Raw genomic sequence first — 11,703 nt, 5'->3', positions numbered from 1 at the left:
AAAATATTTATTTTTCCTAATTTTAAATAAAAAATATTCTTATACACAATATAAAAAGAAAAACACATTCTTTGGTATTTATTTTTCGAAGATCCCTCGAGCTTTTTGAGTGGTAACTGGCGAATGACAAGCATAATGTTTTGCTTCAAGTCCTGAATCGAAACGGGATTATCTGCATAGACTTTAGACTTTACATATCCCCACAGGAAAAAGTCGAACGGTGTGATATCACAGGATCTTGGTGGCCAATCGACCCAAAACGTGAAATTATCTATTCACCGAAGTGTTCTCTCAATAAATCAAGTGATTGATGCAAAGTGTGAGAGGGGGCCGACGTCTTGTTAAAACCAAACGTCGCCGAGGTCACAAACTTATAGTCGGTTATAATTTTGCTCTATTACATACTTTTCGTCTCTCCCTATTCAAGGTTAGTCTTCCACAAGTCACTATGATTAACGAATTTCTGTCTCTCTTTAGTTCATGTTAGCCAACATAACTATTGGGTTGTTTCGCGGGATCCTTTATACTGCTTAGAAATATTGCAGTTACTGCACATTTCGTTACCAATATTTAAGGAATATGTTTTCCTATTTATTTTTTATGTTTTGGTCTTATCTAAATATATGATCATTGGTGTTAAGTCAAAATTAACCATTCCTTGAGTATAGTTTATTATATTTTCAGTATTAGAAAACAAACTGCCGCACCAGTGTCTAGTATATCTGGAACTGAATATAATAAGGGTACCATGCAATTTGTAGAATTCGGAAGTATAGTTCCGAAACCCTATAAAATTTATGTACTATATACTAAATGAGCAACGTGGCGAGCTAAGTCGATCTCATCCCATACGTCTAACTATATACGTGAAGTACTCTCTCCGTTTTCGAGATATCAATCTGAAATTTTGTAAATGTCCATTTCTCTTCATGAAACTGCATATTTGTGCGAGCCTTCGATATCGGATCACCATAACCTTTAGCTGCCATACAAACTGACTGATCCAAAAAAACTTCTTGTACGGAAAACTTTTTTATTTCATGAGATACTTTGCACGAAATTCGGCATAGATTAATACCCAAAGTAACTCTACTCCTCTCCTAATAAATTATTCAGATCGGACCACTATAACATATAGCTGTCATACAAACAGATCGATCAAATTCCAGTTCTTGTATGGAAAACTATTTTATTTCACCAAATATTTTCACAAAATTTGGAGAGGATTATTATCCAAGGCAAAGGTATAACTTCCAAATATATTGTTCACCACTATATCTTAAAACCGTCATACAAACTGGCAGTTCATTATCTTTGTAAAGAATATTGAGAATTTTTTTTTTGTTTTATTTATTCCAAAGTTAAACTCCTCAAAAGGTTTCAGCCATCGCCCGAAACGTGTCGAAGCCCTTATATATCTTACTTTTTACATTATGCATGTATACATATTGTATTTAGTTACACTAACCGGACATCAGCACATGAATACATACCTGAATACATGTACACATTCATATTACATCCATACTTACACACACATACAAACATAAATACATATATACAGATATAATGTCCACTTAAACCCTTGAGCCTATGAAAATTTTAACTAACCAACACATCAAAATATGCAACAGTAACAGTATTACGGGTGTAAACAACAATTGTCGAATTTTGAAACTACAAACTAGTTAAGCACTAAACCGGACTGTTGAATTGTTTTTACCGCAATTTAGAGAATTCAATTCACGACATGTTTGTATTAGCAATAAAGTTTTGGTTCACCCACCGGTGATGAGGATGCGTATTATACATACACTAAGTGTTCGTCGCTTATGCAGCTGCTTAATGTCCGCTCTTATTGTTGTTGCTGCTGTTGGCGTGTTTGTATAAAACATTTACCGTTGTTTAAGCAAACTCATTTATTGAGTTAACGAATTTTGTATTTGATGTCGTAAAATTTGGAGATTTCCAAGTGGACACATGCAAATTATTTTTGCTCAGCATTGTGTGTGTGTGTGTGAGTGAGGTTATGTGTTTGTAGTACAGTAGTTAAATAATAAACACTAAACACGTACAAGAAGTTAAAGTAATCAAGTTTGTATTAAGGCGAGTAGTTTGGAGATAATTGAAGTGTTCGACATAAAACTGGTTGATATTTACATAAATTATATATTATATGTATTAGGGTGATTCACAAAAAAAAAATCTTTTTTTTCGTTTAGTACTCTGAAAAATACGATCCTAGACACCTCTAAGGAAGCCTTACAAACGAAAAAAAAAAAATTTTTTTAATTAAGGCTTCCTTAGAGGTGTCTAGGAACCTATTTTTCAGAGTACTAAATGAAAAAAAATAATTTTTTTTTAAATCACCCTAATTTGTATACATAAGTATATGTACATATATACAATTTCACATATGTAAGTATAATATATGCTTGCTTAATTGGGACAGATTCGAGCGCTTTCGTATAAACAAAAAGATTTTCCGTAGAACAAGTGGAGTCAAAGAAAGTGTTAAGGAAAACAACTCCAAAAACATCTCTACTTCAACCAGAGTAAGTAAAATACTACCCTTATTTTACAGATATATGGTGTATCTGGACTTTCGAAAACACAATCAACTTTCTTTAAAAATATAGATTAGGTCCAACAGTTTTGGCCCTTTCCAGTAAAAAGTCCATGAGAAGTAATCGTCCCTTACCATGCCTGCGCTTGACGCGAATTTCATCGGTCTCTGTGGCCTCTTCCAGTTTCTCAAACAGTGGTGCCCCCAAATATTTGCCCAATGCGGGACAAGTGCACAAGAGATGCTCTATTGTTTCCCTGGTGCCATGTTCTTGACACTACTTCCACTCTTCTCGATCTTCCAGTCTCATACAACAGTGCGTGCCGCTACCAGACTATGAGCAGTGGGTATTCATATTCTTACAGCGCCTTCGATCAAGTGCCAGTAGAAACTTTGTATATTCCCGATCGACCGTTTCACACATGACTTTTGTAGCTTTGTAACCAAGTAGGCCATTCCCTTACATTTTTATTTTCCTTGTCATGCTCCTGTCGAGTTCATCGTGTAGACAATGCATGGGTTTTCCAATACTGATCATGTTATCGGATGGCCATCTTACATATTATATGAGTACATGTATTATTTCATTTCTTATCTGGTACCCAGTAGAGATGAAGTCATTTGGTTCTGGTGATACTCTCCACCTGCCCTGCTTTACAAGACATTTGTGGCGGATATGGAAAACAAGGTAAAAGCCTTAAAGTATGCTTTGCTTCCTTAACTTTGAGACGTTATTCCAAGTCTTAAGAAAACCATTAGCCAAAGACCATATTTCCTGTTTGGAATTGAGGTTCAAGGTCCATCTTAGTTACAACTAGAAAAGGAAATGGAGCTTTTATTTCTTGAAGGTCTTAATCAATCGTTATCAATCAAAATGATGTGTAATACCGGTCAAGCCCTAATCTTTAAAGTAATCAGTAGACAAGCTGATTAGTCACAAGACAATAGGTCTCTGAATATAAATTTGCTGAAATGTCGTGTTGGCTCTAGGAAAAAATAAGTTATATTCCTCAGGCATTGACTATGACAGCTTCATAAGTGGACTCCTTCATAACATCGATAACTGCATATGTGCGATTCGTCAAGAATTTTAAAGTTCCAATATTCTGAAGGCTACTGGCCTAATTTAAAAACCTCAGTCGGTGAAAGTTTATGGTGAATATACTCTAGCTGAATGAACGTGTTAAATGTTTTAAGCAGCCAAAAGACTTTAAAGTTGAGGAACTGGAAGCATTACTCGATGAAGATTGTTGCCAAACCCAAGAAGAGTTCGCAGAATCGTTAAAAGTTACTCAAGCAGCCATTTTAAAACATTTAAAACACAGCAGTATGTTTCGAAAAACATAGAAATGTAATGCCATATGAATTGATGCTACTTCTCTGAATACTGCTAGAATTTGAAAGACGATTTTGAATGTCCAAAATGCGGTTAAAAAGCTATAAAATGAATATGTTTTTGCATCGGCTTCTGACTGGTGATGAATTGGAATACATTATGACAACCTTCGTGAAACCATTATGGGGGAATGATCCCGCAATAACTCATCAAAGCTACTATATGTATCAGTGATGCTTTTAGAACAACGCCAGGTATGTAAGCTTTTACTGCCAGTAAGCTATTGGAATAAAATAATCATTTCAACTAGTTGCCTGTAATAAGGGATATTCTATGATACTTAAAAAGCTCCCATTTCAACCCATTACCAAGGATATCCGTGAAATAAGTATAATAGAATTGACACTAAGTTCGGCCCCCAATATAGGTAATATATATTACATATATTATATCCCTTCCAGAGCGCAGCGGAAAAGGGGTGAAGAAATCAGGGAAACTGGAACAAGCATTTAAACGGATAATCCTAAACTAGATATCAAAATCGCATTCCAAGCGCAATTATCGGTCGACGATCTTTTGACGACTTTTTAGAAGTTGCATAAATAAATATTTTCGTACTGATGTACTACATTATAAGCACTGGATGGTTCAGAGGAGCGATAATAGAGAGAGGGAATATTAGTTCCAGTGGTATCAAAATGGGCCTCATAAAGGTCTAAGTGCGTCATCAGATAGCCACTCTACCTACCTAAATTGGTGAAGCTGAACCCTGAGCTGCATAAATACATTTATATAGGTTTGGAACTAAGCTAGATTTCCAAGATAGAGAGTTTATGCTTGGTATCTGCTGTGGGTACCAACATAACGGGTGTCTTTAGCGTTGATACAAGATACAAGAACACTTGGAGTTTGTTCGATCATCTTTCTTAGTTCGCCATTTCTGTTTTGTCATTTCAAATCGCTTAAGCACTTATAGTGTCACTCATGTAGAAGTATAACTTCATTTTTTATTGCAAGTTAACTAGTAATCCGAAACTGCTTCATTAGTGTAAGCAGAGTATTTGTACAAGTAATAAATTATATTGTATTTGGTATTTATTTTGACCGCGCCACACACCAATGCCAGCACACTTCCCACGAGTACTCATTTCCATATTGATAATTTAATTTTTTTCATACATTTCGATGCGTGTCTGAATGGATCTAAGCGCCTCAATTGTTATTAATTCCCACTTATGTGACTTACGTGCTAGACTATGCAATGTTAGGTTATGCTTGAATAAATTGCCAAAGCAAATACGCGCGCATAAAAAACAAACGGAACTTTATCTATTGATTTAAAAAGAGAAAAATTACATTAATTGACGTTAACACCCAAACCCCGGTCATATGATACGTGCACTAAGTAGCGCCCTCCACTATCAATGCAGCCAGCGCATTCGATATACTCGCTAATTTACGAAAGGCGGGTCGAATTGTGCGCTTGTTTGTTATTATTGTTGCTGTTTTCGATATTCATTTTTTCGCGCTTTGCTGTTTTTTCGGCCCTCTGCTTGATTGATACTAGTCCTGCGTGCGTTAATGCCGTGAGCTCTTGATACCCTCTATTGGCATTTTCATTACCAGTTCACATTACGCATTACCCATTTCTCACTCACACACACACACACACACACACACACACCCATTTTGCCCATTTCCTCATTTCCCATGGTTGGTGCACACCTTAACGCCTCAAAAACCTCTCGAAATTCAATTGGCACTCATGGTGGTGGCAATTTTTTACCCTCTTAATCAATTAAGTCATCGTCATCGTCGTCACAATTGGTGTTTGTTTTCGCATTCTGCTTGTGTATTTGTTGTTGTACACGTACCTCTCGTTTCATCGCGGGAGCATGTACGAGTATTGCTCATAGTTATCTCTATGAGCTCATTGTCCTGGTATTGACTTTTTATTGTCATGTATGTATTGTCTTTTGTTGGCTTTTTATTTGCGCTTTCACTAAGTACCGTTACTTTTTTATACCCTGAATACCATATATATAGTTTGTAACTCCCATCGGGAAGCTTTGACGCTCCTGAATAAATATATAATTGATCAGAGTAACGAGTTCAGACTTAGCCATGTCGAGAACCCGGAAACTAGTCTGTCACTTTATGAGATATCGATTCGAAAATGTTTATACAAGATGCTGCTGATTTCTCGAAATCGGCGATTTCGGAATACTATAGCTTGTAACTGCCATACAAACTAATCGATCAAAATCAAGTCCGGGTATGGAAAACTTTTTTATTCGACGACGTATCTACACGAAATTCGGCATAGAATAATATGTGAGGCAATTCTACCATCTCCGAATAAATTGTTCAGATCGGTCTACTATAACACATAGCTGCCGTACAAACTAATCGATCAAAATCAAGTCCGGGTATGGAAAACTTTTTTATTTGACGAGATATCTTCATGAAATTTGACACAGATTATTGTCCAGAACAGCGATATAATCTTACCACAAATTGTTCATATCGGACCACTATAACATATAGCTGCGCTACAAACTAAATCATCGAAGTAGTTTTATCCGATGAGATATCTTCACGAAATTTGGCATGGATTATTTCTAAGCCATCAAAATTAGCTCCGAAAAAATTGTTCGTATCCGAACGCTAGAACATATGGCTGTCATACAAACTGTTCCATAAAAAGCAAGTTTGTTTTAGAAATTTTTTTAATTTGTGTAGGGTATTTTAGTTTCGTAGCCGAAGTCAATGTTTTTTCTTATTTTTGTTTGTGCTCTCACTTAGCACCGCTGCTTTTTTAATACTTATTTGGTTACTATTGCTTTTGTTGTTGTTATTTATGAAATCAACACGTGTCTTTGTATACTTTTCCCATTGTATTGTATTGGTTTAATTTTTTTTTTGTTTTCAATCAGCAGGCGGGCCATCCAATCATGCCATCCGATCCCATCTTGCCGACATTGCCGATTATCAATCGGCGGGCCATCAACAACGCACGCTCGGTGTGCAGCTAATTAAGTTGTATCAGACTGCAATGTCTACTAAATTATTTCATTAAACAAAGGAATGGAAAAAGACATGAATAAAGTGCGTTATAATTGAATAAAAAAGATGCATGTCATATAAGCGCCTGATCTTTTTTTTCTTGAATATTATAATATTGTGCCTAATAATGTAATCTTGCTGCATCAGTTAGTTTCTATTGAAATTTATGGTATTTATTACTGATTCCTTAGCACTAATGTTGTAATTCGAGTCCTTAAAAGATATGCCCGGTTTCATTTTTAATATCTTTTTGTGAAATGTGGCAAAGAATTTTTTTTTACTTAAAAGTTATGCGTATATTTACATGTCTTATATAATGCATACCTTCAAAGATTGTTGCCTACATTTGAGCGCGGAACTGATAAACACAAGAATATCACAAAAATCTAAAAATGCTTCGGATATAGCTTCAATCAACAAGCAAAAATAGCAAACAAAAAAATCGAAATTTCGGGGCTTTATAAACGGGATCCCGAAATGTTTGTCAAAGCAAAACTAATAATGTTTTAATTTCCGAGCAAAAGCAATACATTTCAATAAAAACTCCAAAATTTCGAAACTTAGTTAACAAAATCCCGAAATGTTTGTGATAAAGTTTTGGTATCGGGATTGTTTGTCCGTTTTTAAACGAAATATTTAAATTCATAAGAACATTTGCTAAACTATTTGTTTTTTTATTATTATTTAAAAGTCCTTTACACGCCTAATATAATACTTACCTTCAAAGAGGGTTTTCAGAGCTCAACCGGATCGGGATCCCGAAATGTTTGTTAAAGAAAACCTAATAATGTTTTAATTTCTGAGCAAAAAAAGTAGATTTCAATAAAAATCCCGCAATTTTGATATATTTTTTGAATCGGGATTGTGCGTTTATTTTTAAACTAGATATTTAAAATTCATGAGTATATTTCAAATACTTTGTATTCTTTTGTGATATTTTTGGAGCTAAACAAAACGAGAGTAAATATAATAATAAAAAATAATAAAAAAAATAAAATAAAGTCCAAAATTTTAGAACTTTACAAACGGGATTATGAAATCGGAATTCGTTGTTTCATTTTCATCAATATATTTATGAACATATTCCATTAATTCACGAAGGAAAATGTAATATTAGAATAATTTCCTTCGTGGAACCTTGCCTACTTTTGAGCGCGTCTCTACTAGAAATATCTGCTAGCATGCAGTCTTTAAAATGATTCGAAAATAACTTCAAACTATGAGCAAAATGAACAATAAATCGAAAAAAAAGGACCTCGAAATTTCGGCTCTTAATAAATGGGATTCCGAAATATTTGTGATATAGTATTCTATGTATTTTCGGGTTTGGGATTCGATACTTTTCACTTTATTTAATGTTTATGACTAGATTTCATATCAGTTCTAATATTATAAATTCCTTCGTTGATCATTGCCTACTTTTCAGCGCGGCGCTGACTAAACTGAGATCAGTTTAATAATTTTTAATAAATAACTTTCCTTTACGAGCAACAAAAAAAAAAATTTAAGTGTCGAAAAACTCGAAATTCGAGAAAAAAAACAAAAATAAAAAACACGAAATTTCGGGATTTAACAAACGTGATGATATACATATTTTCGAAATAGAGATACAGCGTTGTTTACTTTTCATCAAAACATTTTTTTCAAATGTATGAGTATCTTCCCTTATAGTACATATGTCCAATATTATGCATTTCTTTGGGGATCATTGCCTATTTTTGAGCGCGGTGCTAGCACAACAAAAAAAGGTATTATCAAGCAAATCTATTAATTACTAGATAATAACTTCAAACTGGATCGGAATTCGGGGTAATATATATTTCCACACCCTCTTCATGTATTCTAAATATCGGGATCCCGAAAATGTTCAGGATTGCTCGGTGCTTTGTAAAGCATTTGTTTGGAGAAACATTAGTATTATTTTTATAAATTATTATGTATAAAATTCTATATAAAGTCCTTTAGGGAATAAATCAATGGATTTTATGAGAGAAAGAAGACTACAATTAGGAACCAGAAAAACCTTACGAGTTTAATCTTTTATCAACACCGGTAAAACTAATGAGGTGGCCCATAAAAATCCAAAGAACAAATGTTATTTCAAACTGTTTATAGTTCCAAGAAGAGAAAAACCTTCTGAAGAGACAGTAATGCGCCAATTTTGCCTAGAGAACAGAATGTCAAGCTGCGTCTTGGTCTTCTTCTTATTTACACATGGGTTGGGTAAGGGTTTCTCATATTTCCCTGGTGCGCGGCGAGGCCACAAGAGTAGGAATGGGGAACAGCCGTACGACTATAACTGCTTACCCAGAAGCATGACTACACCCCACTATATCCCTTGTCTTGTTATTGAATTAAAATTCATAACAAATTTGCAGACGCCTTCCGGACCTGTCGCTCTTCTTAAAGCTGAAATTATAAACGCACAATATTTGCATATTTTTTTTTAATTGATTGCCTTCCCTGTCTTTTACCCTTAATGATTGATTTCTGACACTGTCGCAAAATTTTCGCAAACATCAATCAATAAACTTGTTTTAAAGATTGTTTTCGGCACGTGCGCCTTTTCAGGTGCGGCGAAGCTCAGCTGCGGAAAATTTTGCAATGAAAAATTGCAAATACAAAATTTAATTGAACAAAGATTGGAGAAACTTGAAAGCCAATAATTTAGTTAAATGAAAAAAATGTTAAAGCAAAGCGCTCATCTGGTTGAATTTGTCATTAATCATGCCGCTGTACTAAGGAAATATTGTAAAGGTCTCAAATATTGGTCACATCTCTTCTCGATAAGTTTGGTAACAAAGCCAGGTCGGTCGATGTAATCGTGTTCTAAAGTAATATGGAGGAGGTAAAACGGCACAAACAAATTGATTGCGTTACCTTCACATATTTGTAATTGGCTCTCAGATATGAGCTTGGGGAGTATCTAATTATATATGACGGTTTCGAGGCTACATTCTGCTTACTAAGCTGACCTGGTCTTTTCTATGTATCTACAGAGCTTTTCTTCGTATCATTGTTTGTTAGAGATAGATGTATAAAGATAATTGAAACAAGTAAGGAAGGGCTAAGTTTGGGTGTCACCGAACACCGACGCCACGCCCATTTTCAATTTTTAAAAAAGCCTGGATGCAGCTTGCTTCTGACATTTCTTCCGTAAAATTTTATGTTTCTGACTTTTTTTGTTAGTCGGTTAACGCACTTTTAGTGATTTTCAACATAACCTTTGTATGGGAGATGGGCGTGGTTATTATCCGATTTCTTCCATTTTTGAACTGTATATGGAAATGCCTAAAAGAAACGACTGTATACAGTTTGGTTGATATAGCTATAGTAACTTTCGAGATATGTACAAAAGAGTTAGTAGGGGGCGGGGCCAAGCCCACTTTTCCAGAAAAATTACGTCCAAATATGCCCCTTCCTAATGCGATCCTTTGTGCCAAGTTTCATTTTAATATCTTTATTTATGGCTTAGTTATGACACTTTATCGGTTTCCGCCATTTTGTGGGCGTGGCAGTGGGCCGTTTTTGCCCATCTTCGAACTTAACCTTCTTATGGAGCCAAGAAATACGTTTACCAAGTTTCATCATGATATCTCAATTTTTACTCAAGTTACAGCTTGCACGGGCAGACGGACTTTGGTATATATAACCCTATATCTGACTCTTTTAGTTTTAGGACTTACAAGCAACCGTTATGTGAACAAAACTCTTTAGCAACTTTGTTGCGAGAGTATAAAAATTTACTTACTTTCAGGCTATAATGATATATAAAGTACATACTATATATTGCTCACAGTCTTCAATTTCCAAATTTAAATTATTCTTTCTTTAGATCCTACTTCTGCTTTGGCACTACAACCGTGTATCGGTATGGTTTGGCCGAGTACATAAAGCTTCGCCAGTTGTTTCTTTCCTTTGCGAGATCACGCTAGTTGCACATCCTACACACTTCGGTCCTTCCATTAGATGCCTAGTCGCCTTTGATTCCGTTGCCTCCAGTAATAATGTCGAATGTGCGTTTCACTTTATTTGTGTCGACGTAGAGCTCATGAGTTCGTGATTACTTTTTTTTCGATACTCATCGACTCCAAAGGCGTTGCTGCAACTGCCCGAGAAAAACATTGGTTTAAAAGCTAAACATCACAGTTAAGTTTGACAGCTGTCAGAAATACAACCCAGCATTCGCTCTATGGGCTCTTGAAAAGTTTCAAGCAGATCCGACGTTTTCGAGCCAAATTTTGTTCAGTGTTGAGGCCCATTTTTGGCACGATTGATATGGAAACAATCAAAATTGCCTCATATGGGAGGAAGAGCAATCTGAAGAGATTTAAGAGCTGTCATTCATCCAACGGTTTGTTGTGGTTTGTGAGCTGGTGGTTTTGTAGAATTGCTCTTTTTTCTTCAAAACTTATGCCGGTGAGAACGCGCCAAGATAACCGATTATTTGATGCTTGAATTTATAGCTTGTGATCTTGGCGACATTTGGCTTCATCAAGACAGCGCTACTTCCCACACTTCGCATCAATCAATGGATTTATTGAAAGAACACATTTGTAAGCAGATAATTTCATGTTTTGGGTTGGTCGATAGACTTTTCCCTCTGGCGATATGTAGAGTCTAAAGTCTTTGCTGGCAATCCCGCTTCGATTCAGGTCTTGGAGCAAAACATCACGCGTGTCATTCGCAAGTTACCAGTCGAAATACTTGCTAGAGTCATTGGAATCAACGGATG

At 35.4% G+C, this 11,703-nt stretch overlaps 1 long non-coding RNA gene across 1 annotated transcript in view; it reads left to right on the top strand.

The window, feature by feature from the left end:
- LOC108976981 overlaps positions 1–11,703 on the top strand; it is a 93,781-nt gene that overhangs the window by 17,724 nt on the left and 64,354 nt on the right. The gene's annotated exons all lie outside the window — the stretch shown is intronic.

The sequence above is a fragment of the Bactrocera latifrons genome, unplaced genomic scaffold (genome assembly GCF_001853355.1).
Source record: "Bactrocera latifrons isolate USDA-ARS-PBARC rearing strain unplaced genomic scaffold, ASM185335v1 scaffold_82, whole genome shotgun sequence".
In the NCBI taxonomy this organism is placed as follows: domain Eukaryota; kingdom Metazoa; phylum Arthropoda; class Insecta; order Diptera; family Tephritidae; genus Bactrocera; species Bactrocera latifrons.
The sequence above is the reverse complement of the archived record's forward strand: the minus strand, read 5'-3'. Positions and strand labels throughout refer to the sequence as shown.